The following is a 21,467-nucleotide window of genomic DNA, read 5'->3' as shown; positions in this document are numbered from 1 at the left end:
GGGACGCGCCCGCGTTCCTCCGCGTGGGTCAGTCCTGCGCGGCCGGTGACCCTGCAGGGCTTGAGCCGGTGGGAGAGGAGAGGCCGGCTAGTCGGTGCCTGAGAAGGAAGTAAGATTGCAGGTGACCCCTGTGCGCGGGGGCGTTTAGCGCAGAGAAAGTCGCGTGCGGGCAGGGTGCGCATCTGCCCGGCGGCGGGACTGGGGCGGGCCGGGCTGCGGGGCTGTGCTGGAGGTCGTGGTGCCGCTCAGGGAGCCTACGCCTGGGCGTGAAGCCGCAGCTCAGCGCGTTCCAAGAGCCTTTTAACGCGCCGAAGGCAGTAAACGCGTTCAGAGCGGCGGGGAAGAGGACCGATATATCCAGTGCCAGTCACTGTTAAGCTTTTTTTTTTTTTTTTTTGTAGTATGGCATTTATTTATCACGGTTACTTTGGGATGTAATTATCCTCGTACTGCTTACAGAGAAGTGTGAAGCTGCTTCAAATCACACAGCTAGTAAGTGGAGGAGCTGGTGTTCAAACGCAGTGCCGTTTTACCTGAATTTCACTAGTTTTGGAACATAGTACTTTGCTAAAAGAGTTAGTGTTCTTGAGTAAATACTAAGTGAACTTCAACTTGTGATCATTGTTACTGAGAGAACTCTTGGTGTCTCTGCAGGAAGACTGTGTGATTGAACCTGTGGATCCCTGTCGCGTATTTCTGCCTGATTCATTTTCCAGCGACCCTGGTTAAAATCTACAAAAAGCCACCCTAGGGCCACAGGATGGTGAGTTTACAAATCGGGACCCTACATAGAGATTCCAGTTGAAGGAGTGTTGCTTCTCTATCACCTAGTCCATCTTTTCTAGGAAAAAGTTGAGAGAGATTAATCCTGGAAAGAGGCTCTTCTGACTTAAGACTTTTTACCCATTTCAGGAGAGAGAAGAATCAATTTTTGTCTCTTCTATCCAGTGAGAGGAGAGTTTGACTCACCGCATTACATGAACCATCAAGAACTGTGTCCATGGAAGTGTGGTCCCAAATGTTTGAGGAGAAAGGTGAGAGTTACAGAAAATGAAGAGTGGGTTTGTGTGGTCAGGCTCCGCAGGTATCTGAAACTCACAGCAGGAGAATGAGGGTGTGGTCAAGGGAAAGGAGAATCAAGGGCTATACAGAAGAAATTCGACTTATTTCCTAAATGCTCCCTCTCTGTACCTCCCTCCCTATCTCTCTCTCTCTCTCTCTCTCTCTCTCTCTGGCTCACAAACATGCATTTACACCAGTGCATTCTTTTCCTCACAATTTTTTCACAATTAAGCTGACTTACTGGTTTTAAATGTGTTTGTTTTGACCACATGCACTGCCTGCAGATGTTCCTGGGAAGGGATCGAACCCAAGCCACAGCAGTGACAACACAGAGTTCTTAACTACTAGGCCACCAGGGAACTCCCATACTGTTTTAGTTGTCATATTTGCCCTTTGGTGTTATGAGGATTCCCTTTCTTCCCTTACTTCCATGCAGAAATAGTTTATCACAGCCTGGTAGTGCTAGAAGGACTTTTAGGAATCCTTTAGTTCTGCTTCTTCATTTTAAGGATAAAGTAGTCCTGAGATGGGAATTGAGTGCTAAAGTCCCACGGCTTGTTAGTGGCTGAATCAGGCCTGAAATCCAGACTGTTCTTTTTCCTACATCACAGTTCATTTGAGCTAGGGTTGCTTAATAAGTTTCTTTTGAAAACATGTAACAAGGAGAGTCATTCATTCAGCAAATATTTGCTGAGTGTCTGTTGTGGAGCAAACACCATTCTGGTACTTGGTGTATCACAATGAGCAAAACAACATCTGTTTTTCATGACTTATTTTTTAGTTTATTTTTTCAATTTTATTTTTTAATTTTATAGTGATTTTTATTTTTTCCATTACAGTTGGTTTACAGTGAGTGTTCTGTCAGTTTTCTACTGTATAGCAAGGTGACCCAGTCACACATACATGTATACATTCTTTTTTCTCACATTATCATGCTCCATCATAAGTGACTAGATATAGCTCCCAGTGCTATACAGCAGGATGTCATTGCTTATCTGTTCCAAAGGCAATAGTTTGCATCTATTAACCCCAAATTCTCAGTCCATCCCACTCCCTCCCCTTCCCCCTTAGCAATCACAAGTCTGTTCTCCAAGTCCATGAGTTTCTTTTCTGTGGAAAGATTCATTTGTGCCGTACATTAGATTCCAGGTATAGGTGATATCACATGGTATTTGTCCTGACTCTTTTTTAGTGTCCCTTTGCATAAGCAGAATACACGAGGCCAAAGCAGTACTCAGTGAACTTAATGTTTTCTTTTTCCTTCTTTTCTTGTTTCCATATATATGTATTGTATATATGTAGGTACATATGCATATGTGTGTGTGTGAATATAGTGGGATGGTTTTAATATGATTTTCTTCTATCAAAAATTTTAATTCTGAATCAAATATGTAATTTTTAGCTCTCCTGTGTACCTTATTGCAAGGAACAATGAACAGTGAACATGATTAGAGGAATTTCTCTGAATTCCCTCCACATGCCCAGTGGTGCTCACTATGGATGGAAGATGAATGTACTGTCACAGGTATCAGTGACATTCCAGGATGTGGCTGTGGACTTCACTGGGGAGGAGTGGCAGTTGCTGGGATGTGCTCAAAGAAAGCTGTATTGGGATGTGATGCTGGAGAACTTTAGAAACATCCTCTCGGTGGGTAAGGACAGCTTCCCTGTGTAACTCAGGAGTAGCCCCTGTGCCCTTACTTTAAGACTTGGGAAAGCTGTGAATGTTCGGCAGCTTTAACAAGTTTGGCCCAGAATTTTTGTGGTCTAAGATTCTTAACCCCCTTTGAGATTAAATGTAAACAGATAATATGTCTAATTCTTCTGCCTCCCAAATGGAGAAGGGTCTTTTCCATTCTAAAGCCTGTTCGTCATTCTTCATAGGCCCTGGACTACAGGAGGCAGACCCAAATTGTCAGGTAGTTGTTTGTCTGTAGCACTTTGTCCCCAGTTCTGTGTTGTTTCCCATGAACAAGGTGTCCGGTCCCCAAAACAAAAGTGATCTTCAGAATGAAGCAAGGACACGACCCATGGATGGTGGATGGAGAGAACCCACATTGGCACTGTCCAGTTGAGTCAGAGAAACCAGGCAGATGGGAGTCTTTGGAATTGAGATCCCAGTTGGTCAGTGAGGGGAAGGCACCTTGGAACTTTTCAGGAAGCACTTCTTTTTTTTTTTTTTTAATGTCTTTTTGCCATTTTTAGGGCTGCTCCTGTGGCATATGGAGGTTCCCAGGCTAGGGGTCAAATCGGAGCTGTAGCTGCTGGCCTATGCCATAGCCACAGCACCGCGGGATCCGAGCCATGTCTGCAACCTACACCACAGCTCATGGCAACACCAGATCCTTAACCCACTGAGCAAGGCCAGGGATCGAACCCGCAACCTCATGGTTCCTAGTCGGATTTCTTAACCACTGAGCCACGACGGGAACTCCAAGAAGCACTTCGTAAAGCCACACACCTTTGGAAGTGACTGGGTGCACTTGTCAGACCCCCAGTGACTTGTCACTTCCACTTTCCCACGTGGCTGCTCTTGTGCGGAGGGATGTCCCTCCTCCCTGCTCTGGCTCCTCCCACTGCTGATCCAACTCAGGGCTTGCTCGGTTCTCTCAGTTCCCAGAATCCTCATTCCTCTTCCTCCTCAACATGGCCGATCTTTTCATACATCCAGTTCTAACAACATAGTCAGATTGTGTTTATTTGAAATGTGAGAAATGATGTAAGAGTCCAGAGCGTTACGCTAATAAGATTCTCTCTTGATGGAAGGCAGTCTCAGAAATAGTGAGGAATTGTCTTTTCTCTCATTTCCCTTAACATTATTATATCAGTTGACTTAGCATTTGTAGGGTTTTGAGCTTGGCAGTGGTGGTGTTGCATGGGACATGGTGTGGCATCATGGTAATGGCAGTCAGAATTAACCTTCCTAACTACACAGTATATAAAGACAAAAGTTGATGAAGCCTAGGAGTCTTGTGGCTCAGATTCCCAGGGTTAATGGAAGCTATAAGTGTGGAAACCAAAGTGTAAAATTTGAAGAGTGATGGCAGGGGCAAAGCAGGGTTCCGGAGACTAGATTTATGGAAGATTGAATGAGGTCATAAAAAATGGGACTCATTATCGGGAAAGATTCCTTTCAAATAGTAGAAATAACTGATGATAGAAGCAAAAGTAGATTATGTCTGGTCTCTTAAAGGTTCTGCTGAGTGGGTGTGTTCCTGGCTATTTGTAAGCATTGGAGGATGAATCCTAGCTGAAAGTGTAGTTGGGGGAATTTCTACAAATATGTCCCAAGTGTGTTTTGGGTGGTTTGAGAGGATATGAGAATGTGCCTATAGGTAAAAGGGAGTTAATGGCTTGACAGTTCACTTGGTGGTTGTGTGCAAGAAGAGTAAGAAGGACAAGAAGTGTCTGGAGACTGAGGAGGATCCTAACAGAATAATTTAAAATTTTTTTTTTCCTCTTTTTAGGGCCACACCTTCGGCATATGGACATTCCCAGGCTGGGTGTCTAATTGGAGCCGCAGCTGCTGGCCTACACCACAGCCACAGCCATGCAGGATCCAAGCCACATCTGCAATCTACACCACAGCTCACAGCAACGCTGGATCCTTAACCCACTGAGTGAGGCCAGTGATCTCATGGATACTAGTCGGGTTCGTAACCCACTGAGCCACACGGGAAGTTCCAGGATAATTTAATTTTTAAATATTGTAGATCTTGGCTCTGATAAGATTCCTCCAAACCAGTCCAGCTCTTCTCATTTCCCCATAATGCCTTCATCTCCTTTTCCCCTGGTCACCCTCTTTATTCATTCCTCTTAGATGGCTGTCCCTATTCTCAGAGCTTACTCTACATCCTTGTAAGAGCCCATTTTAACTTTCTTTGTCCTCATTATAACATTACTTTGTGCCTCTTTCACCATCTTTCACAGGTTGAAAAGTCATATTTATAAGTAGAAAAACCTACTTGTTCTCATTATTGTTTTCCAGAGGCCTCCACTTAAGCAGTGTCTTCTTAATGTTGAGGGCAGGGAAAATACAGATTTCTTTTTTGTTTTGTAGTCTAGAATGGGAAGCTAGAGCTGAAACCAGAGACTTTGTGTATGTGTCTGTGATTTAAAATAAAAAGCATTATTTGAAATCTACCCTCTTGCAGTATTGTTAACTGTATGCACATTGCTGTACAGGGGATCTCTGGAACTTTCTCATCTTGCAGGACTGAAACTCTGTACCCGTTGAACTTCCCTCTCCTTCCTGCCCCTGGCAACCACCCTTCCACTTTCTCCTGATTTAACTATTTTAAATACTTTACATAGGGGAATCATGCAGTTTTTATCCTTCTCTGACTGAGTGATATAACTCAGCCTAATGTCCTTGAGGTTCATCCATGTTGTACCATATGAAAGGTTTCCTTCCTTTTAAAAGTATATACATACCACATTGCCTTTTTCCATTCATCTGTCAATGGACATTCAGATTCCAGCTCTTGGCTATTGAGAATAATGCTGTAATCAATGTGGGAGTGCTTATATCTCTAGGAATCCTGTTTCCAGGATTTTGTAACATGATGTTGGAAGGAGTAACTGAGTATGTTTCACTTTATTCCATTTTAGAAGTTATCTGCTTACTTGGTGATGAGCTAGAAAGACAGGAAGGAGAAAGAAGGAAGCAAAGACAATTTTTTGAACCAAGGAATGTTCACCTTCAAGAAAGCACTGACCAACAAAATAGTCCAAAATTGTAATCTGAGTATAAACCTTATTTCTTCAAGACAAAAACGGCATAAATGTGAATCAAATGGAAAGAGTTTGCAGCCTAATTTACACTTACTTAATTATAGTAAAAGTTATTTGAGAGAAAACTCTTATGAATACAAGGAATATGGAAAAGCCTTCAAAAACAAGTTATGTCTCATTAGACATGAAAAAAAGCATACAAGGAAAAAAACCTTTGGGTGCGATGAATGTGGGAAAGCCTTCCAAAAGAAGTCTCGTCTCATTAGACATGAAAAAAAGCATACAAGGGGGAAAAAAAGCCTTTGAATGCAGTGACTGTGGGAAAGCCTTTACCAGTAAGGGACACCTTGTAGCTCATCAAAAAATCCATAGCGGAGAGAGACCCTTTGTGTGCAGTGATTGTGGGAAAGCGTTTATGCATAAAGCATAACTCGTGGTCCACCAGAGACTCCACACTGGGGAGAAGCCTTATGAATGTAGTCAGTGTGGGAAATCATTCACCTGGCATTCCTCCTTCACTCAGCACGTAAAGTCCCACACACCCGAGAACTCATTTGAGTGTAAAGAATGTGGGAAAACCTTCAAGTACAGTTTATCCCTTTATAAACACTCTGGAAATCACACCGGCGAGAAACCGTACCACTGTAGAGAATGTGGCAAAGCCTTTGGGGACTCCTTAGTGCTGGTCATGCATCAGAGGATTCACACAGGTGAGAAACCTCATAGGCGCACTGAGTGTGGCAAAGCCTTCATCAAGAAATCACATCTCCTTAAACATTACTTAACTCACACAGCAGAGCAGCAAAATAAATGCAACACATGTGGGAAATCTTTTAAGCGGAAGACACATTTCATTCTCCATCAAAGAAATCATAAAAACAATGGAGCTTTGTAAATGTGGGAAAACTTAAAATTAGCCTTTTAATAAAGCAGCAAAGAATTCATCATGGGAGAAACCCTATCAGCTGAATAAATGTGGAAAAGCCTGTTCTGAAATTCATTTTTTGTAAGTGATACTACTTACTGAAAAGATTACAGAAAATTTTAAGCTGTAAATAGACAACTTTACTGAACAGAAAAGCTGAGGAAATTTTGAAAAACTGAATAAGGCATCAGACTGACTAACTGCATATATACACTGTCCCTATTTTATGGTTTTTAAACAAATTGTACAAATGTCTGCATTGCTTAAGAAATTGTATAGCCATAGGTATGAAATATATGCTATGCACATAATACAGAGTTATGTCTGTTATGATGATTGCAGAGCATTGTAAATGTACTTAATGCCAATGAATTACACACTTAAAATGGCTTAAAGAGTAAATTTTATGTTCTATCAAAATCTCTGGTAAACACCATCATTGTTCAAAATCTGAAATCACCATATCCAGAATTGCCAATGATAAATGAAATAACATGGTTTAGCATGTAGAGTGAAGGTCACTGCTATGAACCTGATGTATAACTATTCTGTGGCACCTGTGAATAGTTGTGGCAGTTGTTACTGAGCCTTCTTGAGCTTCCTCTTCAATAATAGGGACCGTTATGAAGTCCTCTACTGCTCTGCTTAAGTGAGGACAGACAGTTTTCTTCTCTATACAAAACACCAAAGTGTATGTATATTTAATCCTGATTAACCAGACAATGAAGAAGGAAAGGAGCTGTGTTCTGTGTTACTCTAAGCACTTACTATAGGGAAAGAGAAGTATCTCCAGGTAAATAGTTGTAAATAAAAGCTAACCTAAGTAGAAGTAAGCTTAGCTCAAGCAGCATATAACTGGGGTACTTAGTTTAGAAAAATTAAGTGTCATAATAGCTTGCAAGACTTCTGGAAGATAATTAAAATTGATATTTAAAATTTTTTTTTTAAAGGGCCACACCCATGGCACACAGAGTTTCCTAGGGGTCAAATTGGAGCTGCAGCCTTTGGCCACAGCCACAACATCATCAGATCCGAGCCAAGTCTTCAGCCTACACCGCAGCTCACAGCAACACCAGATCATTAACCCACTGAGCGAGGCCAGGGATCGAACCTGCATCCTCTTGGATACTAGTCTGGTTCATTAACCTCTGAGCCACAACAGGAACTCCCAAATTATTTTTTTAAAATCCAGATATAAATTGCATACAAGAAGACAAGCAAAATCATACAGAAAAGATGCAAAATAGGGGAATGGGACGAGATCCACTAAGCAAATAATAGAAAGCTGATACCTCATTTTATATATATATATATATATATATATATATATTTTTTTTTTTGGCTGCACCTGTGGCATGTGGACATTCCCTGGCCAGGGATAGAACCCATGCCACATCAGCAACCCAGGCCACTGTAGTGACAAGGCCAGATCCTTAACCCAGTGTGCCACACGAGAACTCCCTGATAGATCATTGTTAATTGCAATAGATCAAGAGTTGGCAAACTTTTTCTGTAAAGGGCCAGATATTAAGTATTTAGGCTTTGTGGGCACTACAGTCTCTGTTACAACTACTCAAATCTAATGTACTAAGAAAGCAGCTGTAGACAGTAAATGAATGAATGTGTCTCTGTTCTAATAACAACAGGCAGCAAACCAGATGTGGCCCTCAGGGTGTGGATTGCTGACCCCTGTTTGTTCTTATTGTTGTTTTTTGTCTTTTCGAGCTGCACCTGAGGCATAGGGAGGGTCCCAAGCTAGGGGTCGAATCGGAGCTGTAGCTGCCAGCCTATGCCACAGCCACAGCAATGTCAGATCAGATCCGTGTCTGTGACCTACACCACAGCTCATGGCAACACCGGATCCTTAACCCATTGAGCGACGTCAGTGATCAAACTTGCGTCCTCATGGATGCTAGTCAGGTTTGTTTCTGCTGAGCCACGGCAGGACCTCCTGACTTCTGTTCTGATTGTATACTGATTACATAGCGTGAGCAAAAGCGTAATACCAGCACTCACCTCAAAACACAATAAATATATGATAATCGCAGGTACAGGTAAGTAAAACATTTTTTAAAAAAACCTGTGAGGAGATTGAATTGATAGGAATCCAAGGAGAGAGGATTACAAGGGTTTGAATATCAGGAGAAGGGGATAATTGGGGCCATTCTAGAGACTGTTTGTCACACTGAACATTACAATTTCTGGGGCAGAGGGAAAGCTAACAAATCGTGTGTCCGCTCTTAAGAGGTTCCTTTTGGAGGTGTCACATTGGTGCTTCTTATATTTTGTAGCCAAACAAGTTACACTGTCAACACTAACTTCCTAAGGAGGGGAAGTTGCAATCCTATCATGTACTGAAAAGAAGAGGGAACCTGGAATGTTTGCCAATAGGGCTACCACAGCTACAGTTTCAACCATGGGAGAATAAATTTTTTGATACATCCACCTGCAGAACATAAAGTAACTCTTAACAGATGTGAAGTGGGGTGTGTCCTTTAGCAAAGGATGAAAAAACAGTTGAGGCATCAAGTATCCCACCTTTTGGCCATGGCAATGTGCAGCAGCTTGATGTGGGATCTAAGTTCCCAGATCAGGGATTGAACCTGGGCTGCAGCAGTGAAAGCTCTGAATCCTAACAACTGGATGACCAGGGAACTCCTTTCCAGCACTTATTAAAAGGTGACCGACTTCTCCATCCTCAACCATCTTCTCAGCCCTGCCCTGCCAACCCTCACAATCTCATAAGAGGATTGGTTGGAGGGTGGGGATGGGACTCAGCAGTCATGAACCAGCCTTGGTGGAGAGTGCTCTGGCGTCTCTCTCCAAAAATCAAGTGAGGAGGACTGCGAGAGATTCCCCCAGGGAGATGGGGGCTGTTTAAGGGAGTGAAAACCTGTACAGAAACAGCAGGGTGGAGGGGCAGCCAAGAGGACACCACATGAAGTATACCAGCAAGGGGCAGGGCATGGACACAGAAGAAGTCACCCTGGGCTGGGCTCCCTGTCTGAGAACCTGCAGGAGGGCAGGCTTTGCAACCCTGTCTGAGAACACCTGCCTGCCCAGAAGAGCAGGTTTGGTAACATTCTGGAAAGGACCACCAGCCAATGATAGATACCAGTCCTTTTCCTCGTCTCAGTCCCCAACCCCAAGAAGCTGAAACTGAGTCCTTCTAAAATGAAGTTCCTCTGCTGAGTTTATGATTAACCTCTCTATCCAAAAATGTTATTCCCCTTTTTGTCCAACATCTGTTCCCCTCAAGGCTGAGGAGTATCAAAGGAGGGTTTGAAACTGAGCAGGACCCTGCAGGGCTCTCCCAAGTACAAAAACCTTTCCATGGCCCCCATTTCTTGTTTGCAGGAAAAAGATTTCAGCCTCTTCCAGCTTCTCTAAATTTCAAAGGGCAGATTCAAATACTAATTAAGGGAGTGAAAGAAGGCTGAAGAAAACCCAAAGGCAGTTTGTATTTAGGAGTTCTACATGAACTAGCTGAGTATAGCACATGGACCCCAAACTGGCTGGAACTGGAAGGCTGATGGCTGAGAATCGTGGAACACGTCACCACCAACCGGTCAGAGGAAGGTCACGCTCTACAAAAGGTTCCTTAAATCTTGTCTATAAATACTCTTCCCAGAACACCACAAGGCAGGGCAGATCTTTTGAGCATAAGCCACCCTGTTGCTTGGTTTTCCCTGCTCAGCCCTGCAATAAGCCTTTCTCAGCTCCAGACCCCAAGCTTTGGGTTTGTCTGGCCTCACGAGGCATTTAGCAGGGTGACTTTGGGTTTGACAGCAATGCCAGGCTCCCAACTGGGAGAAGTTCGCATCCTCGCCCGACCTGCGCCGCAGCAGGAGCTTCTACGTGGCACCACCACTGCGGGAGCCTAACAACTGAAACTAAAAAACGGGCTTTTTGAGCCCGGCCAAGGTTTAAAGAGGATTCAGGAGCTCATGGGACGATGCGGCGGCCAGGCTGCCCCCGGCGCCGCGTTGAGGGCGGGGCCAGGGCTCTGTCCGCGCAGGCGCAGTGCAGCCCGGGCGGGCTTGGCCGGGAGACGCGGTGTGAGCTTGGTGAGTCCGGCGCATCCAAGAGCCGCTCCTGGCGAGGCTGAGGTTCAGGAGAAGGTGGAGATTCGAGGGCCAGAGTGGGAATGGCACTGAGGGACTTGGAGCCCCAAATCTGGGGCCCAGGAGCGGTGGTTCCAAAAGTGTGTGGCCTGCGATTCGTCAGTGGAGGGTCAGATCCTATCGGGTTCTCTAAATTAGTCACTTCGCCCAGCTCTGCTCATTAAGACAGGAGCCTTAGTGGAATCTGTGCCCCAGGGGCTCCAGGACCCCTTTCTCCTTCAGACTCCAGCCTTGGCTCAGCCCCCGGTGTCCCCGGCTTGGGCGCCCCCAGGTCCCGGCTGCGATCGCAGGATAGCGGCGTGGAGAGTCAGCCCCGGAGCGGTGCGCAGGTGCTTCCACCTTCTGGTGTCCAGGTTTCTCCCTCAAGTGATTTTTTGTTTGTTTTCCCTTTGTTTCGTTTTGGTTTTTATCCGCCCGGCAGCATATGGAGTTCCCGGGCCTGGGCTCAGATTAGAGCCGCAATCCCGACCTAAACTGCAGCTGCCGCAACCACGGCTCTTTCACCCACTGTGCGGGCGGGGCATTGAACCTGCGTCCCAGCGCTCCCAAGACACGAGTGATCCCTTTGCGCCGCAGTAGGAACTCTTCTCCCTCAAGTGTTTGGTCTCTTGCTTTGCAGTCCCGTGTGTAGAGGTCCCCGCTGGGATTCCTCCAGGTCTGCATCCTGGGAGGTGCTTAGCGAAACTTTAAGCCCATCTGTATTTACCTCACTGGCGCTCTTGCTGGGGGTACAGAGAGAGAGGGGCCCCAGGAGAAAGATGCCAGCCACGGAAAAGGCGTTTTTGAGCGCACAGGAACAAGCCGTGCTCGCACGAATGAAGAGTGCAGCTCCACAGGCACTTGGGCCGCACCTCGAGGGGACACACCTGTGAGCTGAGGGCTCCTGGCAAAACTACTAGCCAAGACTGGAGTCTGGAGGAGGAAGGGCTTCTGGAGCTACTGGGGCTGTGTGGAGGCTCCTCCGCCAGGCTTGGGTCAGGTGACCACCTTCAGAGAACAGGGAGAGACCGTGGCCTTAGCGGGGAGGACCTACCTGAGACGGTGAACAGTATGTGGTGTGGAGAAGGCGCGGAGGAACCGTGAGGTTGAGGCAGTGGTTCAGGCTGAGTTGTGCCAGGTGGCCTCTCTGAGAGCTGCATGACAGGCTGGGTCTCACGGCTCCTTTCTTCTCCAGCTCCGCCTCCTGAACCCTTGACCTTGCGGAGGAGGAAGAAGTGATGGCCAGGTTCCAGGTGAGCTGCAGTTCTCTCTTCTCAGTCCAGATAGATCTACTTTTGAGGAGCACTTACTGCCTGCTAGATACACTCAACACTGCCTTTTATTCTAACAGCTGTCATGGGAGATGGATATTATTGCCATTTTACAGATGTAGCAGCCACTCAGGTTTAGAGGCCCGTCAAGCTCACCAAGCTGTTAAATGGTGGAGCGGGATTCTTTTCTAGGTCTGTCAGCCTTGCTGTATTTGTTGTCAGTGGACAACATTCTTATCCAGGGACTGGGCCTAAATCGCCCACATCTTGGGACCGGGCCTAATCTGTGAAATAAAGGACTCTGAAGGGAACGTGCCTTCTGCCTGGTTCCCTCCTGTAGGTTTGGTCTCTTCTGTCCCTGACATGTTGCTCATTCATTTATCTACTTCGTCACAGTTGCTTTGTGCTCATTTATTTGTAAAAAGCAAAACAAATTAACTTAGATACAGTTCTTACTTCAAAGTGTGTGGTTTCTTTGGGGGAGATTAATATGCACATGTGAAAAATAGTGATCATTGCTCATACATTGAGCAACATGAAAAGAAGCCACCCGTACGTGTCCGTTTGAAGACTTCGGTCGGTGATAAAAGTGCTAGAGGAGAGGGAAAAATCAGTGTGCACAGGGGTGATCAAGGAAGACTTCCTGAAGAAGGCGAGCTTTTGTTCCTTAAAGAGAAAATTTGAGCACTACAGGTTTCCCCCGCTATCTGAAAGTAGAATGTTCCTATGAAGACTTTTGGAAGCTGAAATGGTAGAAAGAAGCAATTATTCTAGGACACATCTTACTAATGGGTGCACAAAATAAATTGAGATAAAGTACAGATGCTCACAGATACGGTTCAAAGCTATGGAAGCTTGATGCCGAGCATAGTTCCTGGGGCTGGGGAAGGAGTTTGACAGTGCCACTCTAGCGACTCTGGGTACATGCTCTGCCTTTATAATGACTCTTTGCAAAAGAAACCCTGAAAGCTTTTTTTGATTTTTGCTTTTTTTGTCAAGGTGAAAATGCTTTTCAAATGTCTGTCTGTGAGCAGGTGAAAACAGGTGCTAATGTAGATCTTTCGTGAAGGCTAAGTGGTGTGAAGCAGGGGATGCCTGTCTGTGGACGTCCATACTCTTTCAAGTCTTGACTTTTTTGGTTGTTGAAAATTGCCTTATGGCCCAATTTATGATCAATTCTTACAATGTTTCATGTGTGCTTGAGGAGAATGTATATTCTCTAATGGTAGGTGAGCAGGTACCAACTCTTTTTTTTTTTTTTTTTTTTTTTTTTTTTTTAAGGCCTTCTGCTGGCACCATTCATTCTCATTTTAGGGAGGTCAATCTTTGTTTCATTAAGGCTTTCAATTTATTAGATATGGACAACCCACACTATGAAAGGCACTCTGCTTTACTCAAAGTCCACCAATTTAAATGTCCATCTCATCTAAGAAAAACCCTTACAGGAACATTTGGAATTGAATAAATCTTTCTCATCATTATCATCCTCTTCACCTTCATTCAGTGTCAGATAGTTACTTTTGGGAAAAAATAAAACTTAAACCCCCATCTCTTCTTATATCCAATGTTCTTTTTGTTTCTATAATGAAACATCCATCTTCAGAAATATCTTGCAGCCCCAGATTCTCTCAAATAAAATGGGTATATTTATTCACTAAACAGGGTCTGTGTCCTTTAAAATCCAAGGATAACCCTTAGGCTGGGCTATGGCTGCTCTCGCTCTCCTACCAGAGAGGGGTTTTCTTCACTGTTGTAAAGGAGCATCCCAACTCTGTTGTTACCAACAGAAACCTGGGTGCCAAGCAGCCCAGGACACAGATGATAGTGCCAATTGGAAATTATTTACAGCATTTCCCCTCAAATTTTTAATATTTTAATACAGTTTTAAAGATGTCTTCAGGTGTCCATATTATCTGACTTGATTAAAATTTTCATAACTTTTCTGATTTTTTTTTCAATTCTGGCTGCCCCACAGCGTATAGAGCTCCCAGGCCAGGGATTAGATGCAAGCCGCAGTTGTGACCTAAGCCCCAGCTTTGGCAATGCCAGATCCTTAACCCGCTGCACTGGGCTGGGGCTCGAATTCGCAGCAATGCCACAGAGACAAGCTGGATCATAACGTTCCTGTGGTGCCACAGGAGGAACTCCCACGTTAGACTTTTTTAAAAGTTGAAGTATAGTTGAATTACAGTATTATATTAGTTTCATGTATACAATAATAATGATTCAAAATTTTGATAGATTATACTCCATTTAAAGTTGTTATAAAATGTTGGCTCTGTTCCTTGTGCTGTGCAATATCTCCTTGCAGCTGTGCCTCTTAACCCCCTACCCCTGTCTTGCCCTTCCTCCCTTCCCTCTCCCCCCCGGTAACCACTGGTTTATTCTCTATGTTTGTGAGTCTATTTCTGTTTTGTTGTATTCATTTGTTTTATTTTTTAGGTTCCACATGTAAGTGAAAATATACAGTATTTGTCTTTGTCTGGCTTATTTCACTAAGCCTAATAACCCTCCAGGGCCATCCATGTTGTTGCAAATGGCAAAGTTTCATTCTTTTTATATAGCTGAGTAGTATTCCTGTGTGTGTGTGTATGTGTGTGTAATATATATATCTCACATCTTCTTTATCCACTCACCTGTTGATGGACACACAGGTTACTGCTGAAAACACTGGGGAGCATGTATCTTTATGAATTAATAAGATCTCATATTTTTAGTTTTTTGAGACACCTCCATACTGTCTTTTTGTTTGTTGGTTGGTTTTGTTTTTAATGGCCATACCTGCAGCATATGGAAGTTCCTGGGCCAGGGGTCGAATCAGAGTTGCAGCTTCAGCCTGTACCATAGCCACAGCAACACCAGATCTGAGCTACATCTGTGAGCTACGCTGCAGCTGTGGCAACCACCCACTGAGCAAGGCCAGGGATTGAACCCCCATCCTCACAGAGAAAAATCAGGTCCTTAACCACCTGAGCCATGACATGAACTCCCGTACTGTTTTCTACATGGCTGCACACATACTAGAGTTACCATAGTTCAGTGATTGAGAAGAAAAGCACTGACCTTTAATTACTCCCGTAAAGGCATTTTCAGTTCGTAGGACACCTGACTGCCAATTACCAAAACTGTCAATTCTTATCAAGGGCATTTTAATGCCTCACCACTCTATTCAGGTATGGATGCAGCTATATTTACACTTGGTGGCTAGACTTTGAGGTCGTCCAAGAATCTACAAGCTCGCTTGAAAATAGGAATGATATCTCCCTTATTAAAGGTTTAAAGGTGCTGGGCTACCAAAAAGAATGATAGATTAAGGAATCCTTGGATTTGTTTAATAATAAAGGTATCAGCAAGCCTGGTTAATTGGGTAATGTCAAATAAACGTTATCTTTTTTTTTTTTTTTTGGTCTTTTTAGGGCTGCACACACGGCATATGGAGGTTCCCAGGCTAGGGGTATAATCAGAGCTGTAGCCGCCAGCCTATGCCAGAGCCACAGCAGTGCCAGATCCAAGCCATGTCTGCGACCTGCACCACGGCTCATGGCAACTCTGGATCCTTAACCCACTGAGCAAGGCCAGGGATCGAACCCACAACATCGTGGTTCCTAGTTGGATTCGTTTCTGCTGCGTCACGATGGGGACTCCCAAACAAACGTTATATTCATAGAAATGTAACTTTAAAATGAAATGGTATGCAACTTGGCTGCATAGATAAATAAGTGTGTAAAGAATATGGACACCTCCAAGTACGTGTTTAAAACATGCATAACACTATGAGTCTGCATGTGGTGTGAGGGATGGGAAGCAGGTAGGGCTGAAATGCACGTTTGGGGCAGCTGTTCCTCTTCACTGAAATAAGGAACAGAGGAGATGGAGGCTCTGTGCTTCTGTGTGTGTTCGTGTATGAAGGGAGAAATTAGAAGACATTTTGAAGTGCCTGTGGGACATCCAATTAAAGAAATCTAGAAGGCGGGTTGATAGCAAGGTCTGAGATAGATCCAGGTGAAAGTTAAAAATCTATGAGGTGGCACCATATATCTGGCCATTAGAGTCATGACCTTGGTTGAGATGATCCAGCTGATATGTGAAAATAGAAGAAAAAAGATAACTAGAGAAGAACCTTGAAGAACACAAATATTTAAGGAATGAGCACTAAAAGAGGGGCCAGAGTAGAGGTTATATTCCAGGAAGGCAAGATGGTATGGACCAATTATGAGGAAGAGGTGAGATCACGGTGGCTCAGAATAAAGTGGTGGCAGCAGAAAGAAATGTTTTTGGAGTTCCCGTCGTGGAGCAGTGGAAACAAATCCGACTAGGAACCATGAGGTTGCAGGTTCGATCCCTGGCCTCGCTCAGTGGGTTAAGGATCCAGCATTGCTGTGAGCCGTGGTGTAGGTTGCAGATGTGGCTCAGATCCTGAGTTGCTGTGGCTCTGACATAGGCCAGCAGCTGTAGCTCTGATTCAGCCCCTAGCCTGGGAACCTATGCCATATGCCGTGGGTGCAGCCCTAAAAAGTAAAAAAAAAAAAAAAAAAAAAAAAAAAGTTTTAAAAGGTTTAATTATGCTGAGTTCCCGTTGTGGCTCAGTGGGTTAAGAACCTGACATAGTCTCTGTAAGGATGCGGATTCAATCCCTGGCCTCGCTCAGATCGTGTGAGGGTTAGAAGAGAGGAAGTCAAGGATGACTCTTTTTTTTTTTTTCCCAACTTGACCATCTAGGTGGTTGGAGATGGGGTTTCCTGAGTTAGAGAACATTGGAGAGAAGCAGGTTTGGAAAGGGAGATAAAGTCAGAACTGATCATTTGATTTAGATGCCTTTGAGACCTCCAAGTAGATATTTATTTCATTTGGTAGATATTTATTGATTACCTACTGTAGATCAAGCATTGTGCTTCATACTGGATGTTCTTCAGGGAGCTAGTTGAGTCTGGAACTCTCATGAGTGACTTGAGGTCTTGGCTGCCAAAGTGCACTTTTTTAAAAAGTGATTTTTATTTTTCCATTATAGTTGGTTTACAGTGTTCTGTCAATTTCTACTGTACGACAAAGTAACCCAGTAACACATATATAACATTCTTTTACTCACATTATTCTACATCACGTCCCATCATAATTGACTAGATATAGTTCCCTGTGCTATACTGCAGGATCTCATTGCTTAACCTCCCCAAATGCAGTAGTTTGCATCTATTAACCCCAAATTCCCATTCCCTCCCCCTCCCCCTTGGCAACCACAAGTCTGTTCTCCAAGTCCATGAGTTTCTTTTTTGTGGAAAGGTTCATTTGTGCCTATATTGGATTCCAGAGATAAGTGATAGCACATGGTATTTGTCTTTCTCTTTCTGACTGACTTCACATAGTATGAGAGTCTCTAGTTCCATCCATGTTGCTGCAAATGGCATTATTTTGTTCTTTTTATGGCTGAGTAGTATTCCATTGTATATATATACCACATCTTCTTAATCTATTCATCTGTTGATGGACATTTGGGTTGTTTCCATGTCTTGGCTATTGTGAATAGTGCTGCAATGAACATATGGGTGCATGTATCTTTTTCAAGGAAAGTTTTGTCCTGATAAATGCCCAAGAATGGGATTGCTGGATCATACGGTAGTTCTATATTTAGTTTTCTGAGGCACCTCCATACTGTTTTCCGTAGTGTTGTACCAATTTACATTCCCGCCAACAGTGCAGGAGGGTTCCCTTTTCCCCACACCCTCTCCAGTACTTGTTATTGGCAAAGTGCATCTGAGGGTTGTCAGCATTTGGTTGGCATTTGAAGCTATCAGAATAGACGAGATCATATAAGGAGAGTGAGGAAAAAGCCTGGGATCCAACCCAGGGAACCCACATTGATGAGTTGAGTAGAGAAGGAGACTGAGAAAGAGTGACCAGGGTGTTAGGAGAAAAATCTGGTTACAGTGATGTCTAGACTCTTGGGGGAGTTTTGAGGAAGACCACGTGGTCAACAGGTCAAATAATGCCAAGAGGTCAAGCAGAAACAGGATTGAAAGCTTTCCATTGGGTTTATCAGCAAGGAAGTCATTAGTTATCAAATGAGGATGAATGTCTAGAATTGGAATTGCTAGATCAAAGGATATGTTTGATAAAACTGTCAAACTGTTCTCCAGAAAATTTGTACCAATTTATACTCCTTCCAAAAGAATATGAGGGTATGTTTGTCCTCATCCTCTCCCGGGTAATGGGTATTATAAGTTTTTGTTTTGTTTTGTTTTGTTTTGTTTTGTTGGCTTTTTAGGGCCACATTCACGGCATATGGAATTTCCCAGGCTAGGGGTCAAATCGGAGCTGTGGCCACTGGCCTATACCACATCACCACCAGATCCAAGCCACGTCTGCGACCTACACCACAGCTTACGGCAAAGTCGGATTCTTAACCCACTGAGCAAGTCCAGGGATCGAACCTGCAACCTCATGGATACTAGTCAGATTTGTTTCCACTGAGCCGCAACGGGAACTTTCAGGTATTGCAAGTCTTAATCTTTGCTCCATGGATAGGGGAAAGTAACATCTCATTATCTGAATGTCCATTTCTTTGCTAATCTGTGAGGCAGTATGTATTTTCATGTGTTTATTGGCCATTTGTTTTTCTCCTAGAAATGACACATTCAGATTATTTTTCGTTTCTCCATTTTTAACTGGAGCATTTAACCTTTTTTAAAACTGATTTTTTTTTTTTTTTTGTCTTTTTGCCGTTTCTTGGGCTGCTCCTGCGGCATATGGAGGTTCCCAGGCTAGGGGTCCAATCAGAGCCATCGCCACCGGCCTACACCAGAGCCACAGCAATGCGGGATCCGAGCCGCATCTGCAACCTACACCACAGCTCATGACAATGCTGGATCCTTAACCCACTGAGCAAGTCCAGGGATCAAACCCGCAACCTCATGGTTCCTAGCCGGATTCGTTAACCACTGCACCACGACAGGAACTCCTAAAATTGATTTTTAAGAGCTCTTTTTCTTATCAGGATTGGTGAACCTCTGCAAAAGGGTTATATATCTTTTATTTTTTCTGGCCATGCCCATGGCAGGTAGAAGTTCCCAGGCTGGGGTCAAACCTGTGCCATAGCAGTGACCCAAACCACTGCAGTGACCACAACAGCAGACCCATAACCCACTGCATCACAAGGGAATTCCAAATATATGTATCTTTTAAACTATTTTTATTATCCTTTAAATTATTCTTATGGCTTAGGGTAGAACTCTGAAGTCTTTTATTCCATTTACCTTTCTCAGTGTTGCCAAATTTACCATTTGTACTATACAAGCTGGCATCGATGCTTGCTCGCGGAGGAGGAATTAGTATTCGTTGGTGTTTTAGGAACGTGTTACATTCAAGGACGTGGCCATGGACTTCACCAAGGAGAAGTGGGGGCAGCTGGACCCCAAACTAAGGGCCCTGTACAAAGCGGTGATGCTGGAGATCTCTGGCAACTTGGTCTTAGTGGGTGAGGACAGCTGCTCTTTGGAGAATTTTTTGTTCCTTTGGTTGTTGAAAGCTGTGGGCTCTTAACATGTTTAAGCGAGGGCTTGAGATTCAAATATCAGAGTGACAAAATCTCTGTTGAAGGAAGAAAAACATTGCTACCTAAGTAAATACTTGAGTTATGCTTCCCCAATTTGTATTTCTTTTCTCTTTTCTTTTTTTTTTTTTGAGGTGAAATTTGGATGGCATAAAATTAGCCATTTTAAAGTATAATTATGTGGCATTTAGTAACTCACAGTGTTGTGTAACCACCTCCTCTATCAAGTTCCAGAACATTTTCATCACCCTAAAGGAAAACCCTAGGAGTTTCCTGGTGGCTCAGCAGGTCATGGACCCAGTGTTGTCACTGCTGTGGCTCAGATCACTGCTGTGGCGCAGGTTCAGTCCCTGGCTGAAAAATTAATCAGACCCACAATCAGAGAAAACATCTTGTAAGATTTGATGTGTATGCTTTCGTTAGCATTTCAGATACATAATATATACACATATTTAAATATGTTTATACAAGATGGGCTTGTATAAATTGTGTATTTATACTTTTGTGATGTGCACTTTACATTCAATATGTCATGTCCATCTTTCTATTTTTTTAATCTTTCTTTAGTCACTAGTCTCTTTCAGAAGATCCTTACCCCCCAAATTAACAGAGGTCCATGCACACAAAATTCTACATATGTTTCATGAGGTTCATCAACTCCCTGAAGCCCACTCATGAACACCCGTGCCTTTTAATAGTCACATAGTATTCTGTTGTATTAAGTAACCTTGACTTAGCAAAACATTATTAGTTGAATTAAATATTTATGCTAGGCACTGTTCTAGATCCTGAGGACATAGCACTTAGAGTGGAGGGAGAGACAGGTAGTAAACATGAATGCGTCCAACGACGATGCGTGCTCTGGAGCAGGGTGAAGGAAGGTACGAGTAACGGCGGGGTGGAATGTGATGGGGGAGCCTCTCCATAAGGAGACTTTTGCTCAAGGAAGTGAGGGTGCAAGCATGGGGGACATCTGGGGGAAGGACCGTCCATAAACAATCCACTACTGTTGTGTCTTAGTCCCTTTGGGCAAAATACCACAGACTGGGTGGCTTAGAGACGACAGAAATTTATTTCTCACAGTTCTGGAGGCTGGAAGTCCAAGATCAGGATGCTAGTAGTGTGGTCAGGTGATGGCCCCATTCCAGGTGGTAGACTTCTCCCCGTATCCGCACATGGCCAAAGGGGCTAGTGAACTAGATGGGGCCTCTTTTTTTTTTTTTTTTTTGCTTTTTAGGGCCACACCTGTGGCATATGGAAGTGCACAGGCTAGGGGTCCAATCGGAGCTGCAGCTGCCAGCCTACACCAACTTGGGATCAGACTTTGTCTGCGACCTACCCCACAGCTAGCAGCAATGTTGGATTCTTAAGACCAGGAGTCAAACCTGCATTCTCATGGATACTAGTCGTGTTCATGAGCCATAGCGGGTATTCTAGATGGGGCCTCTTTTTAGGGACATTAATCCCAGTCATAAGGGTGCCACTTTTATGATCTAATCACATCCCCGAAGCTCCACCTCCTAATCCCATTACCTTAGGCATTAGTTTTTCAACCTATGAATTTGGGGGGGCATACAATCCTTCAGACCACAGCACGTTGAACATACACCTTCTCCACTAATTTTGCTATTAAACAGTGCTTCAATCTACATTGTTGTACATTTGCCTGGTTATTTCCTCAGGACAACATTTTTGAAGCAGAATTGGTATGTCAAAGTGTGTGTGCATTTTAAGGCTTTTAGCATGCACTCCCCCAACACACTCAAGTGAAATATCTGTATACCAGTCAATTGCTCAGAGTACTTCACTGGAATTAATTGATTTAATAT

The 21,467-nt window shown here is 43.9% G+C and overlaps 1 long non-coding RNA gene and 1 pseudogene across 2 annotated transcripts in view; both read left to right on the top strand.

Annotated features, from left to right (window-relative positions):
- On the top strand, positions 402 to 7,544 carry LOC110255265 (annotated as a pseudogene). The gene is made up of 5 exons (XR_002345281.1): positions 402 to 492; positions 655 to 763; positions 913 to 1,034; positions 2,465 to 2,710; positions 5,674 to 7,544. The product of XR_002345281.1 is annotated as a zinc finger protein 684-like (transcript).
- The window catches only part of LOC106508428, a 59,767-nt gene continuing 46,901 nt past the window's right edge, over positions 8,602 to 21,467 (top strand). Inside the window, exons 1-2 of the long non-coding RNA XR_002345280.1 lie at positions 8,602 to 10,788; positions 12,020 to 12,077. This is a non-coding gene — a long non-coding RNA (uncharacterized LOC106508428). The remainder of the gene's footprint in view (positions 10,789 to 12,019; positions 12,078 to 21,467) is intronic.

This window comes from Sus scrofa, chromosome 6, assembly GCF_000003025.6.
Source record: "Sus scrofa isolate TJ Tabasco breed Duroc chromosome 6, Sscrofa11.1, whole genome shotgun sequence".
In the NCBI taxonomy this organism is placed as follows: Eukaryota; Metazoa; Chordata; class Mammalia; order Artiodactyla; family Suidae; genus Sus; species Sus scrofa.
The sequence above is the reverse complement of the archived record's forward strand: the minus strand, read 5'-3'. Positions and strand labels throughout refer to the sequence as shown.